Source organism: Mastomys coucha, chromosome X (genome assembly GCF_008632895.1).
Source record: "Mastomys coucha isolate ucsf_1 chromosome X, UCSF_Mcou_1, whole genome shotgun sequence".
Classification (NCBI taxonomy): domain Eukaryota; kingdom Metazoa; phylum Chordata; class Mammalia; order Rodentia; family Muridae; genus Mastomys; species Mastomys coucha.
In genome coordinates, this window is record NC_045030.1 from 41,952,463 (window position 1) to 41,953,662 (window position 1,200).

Consider the following 1,200-nt stretch of genomic DNA (forward strand, 5'->3'; position numbering starts at 1 on the left):
TCACAGAGCCTGTGCCCAGTGGATTTTTAATCTAACTAATTAACCATTAAAGGGTCTCAATTGATGCCCAGAATACTCTCAAATTTCTGGCTTCAACTGATGCTTTGGCCTTAGCTGGGGTCACATGGAGCAGTGCCCCAAGGCTAGACTTATTAACCATGATTGTAAATGCCGCCTTGTTAGAGCCTTAATGCTTCCATTTTATGTGTTTGACTTTTTCATACATGTTTTTGTTTGTTTGGTTGGTTGGTTGGTTGGTTTTGTTTTTTTGAGACAGGGTTTCTCTGTAGCCCTGGCTGTTCTGGAACTCACTCTGTAGACCAGGTGGGCTTCGAACTCAGAAATCTGCCTGCCTCTGCCTCCCAAGTGCTGGGATTAAAGGCATGTGCCACCACTGCCCGGCTTCCTACATGTTTTTATGTGCACTGACTTGGAGTCAAGAAGATGACATTGGAACCCCTGGGACTGGTTATAAGCCCCCATGTGGGTGGCAAGGTCCTAATGAGAGAATTTAGGGAAGTGGGGGGCAGGGAGGGTTTAAGGTGCAAGCTGTGGATGAGCCGGTGTACTTGGACCCGCACCCTGTAAATAGCTGTGTCCCTCTTACCCAATTGTATTATAGGGTGGACACTGCTTCTGGCTGAAAATCAAGAAGCATGCAAACTGCCCTTCAGATAAAATTAACTGCTTGCTCTGCAGGCCCTGGGGTTCACGCTAGCCCAGGGTGCAGAGCAGAAGCTGCAGGGGACAGATTCTCCATGTGACGACCCTCAGTGGAAGAGCTGCTGGGACTTCATGAAGAGCCTGTGGAGGCCAGCAGCAATTTTGGGAACTTTGCTCTGTACTTAGATGCACCAAATGAAACTCAAGGTAATCCTGAAACTGGAGCCAGATGGACCAAATTTCTTGAGGGAAAGTCATGGGAACTCTGAGGAAACACCCATGCCCACAGGAGTTCCATGCAACAGGGAAATACCTGTGATATTTGACTTACATAAGTCAAATAAACCTTTTCCTCCCAAAGTTGCTTTTGTATACTATGTTTCACCACAGCAATAGTAACCCTAAGGCACCAAATTCTTAACTTTAAGTTTTTACTTTAAAAATGAGCAAACAGGGCTGGTGAGATGGCTCAGCGGGGAAGAGCACCGACTGCTCTTTGGAAGGTCATGAGTTCAAATCCCAGCAACCACAGTTGGT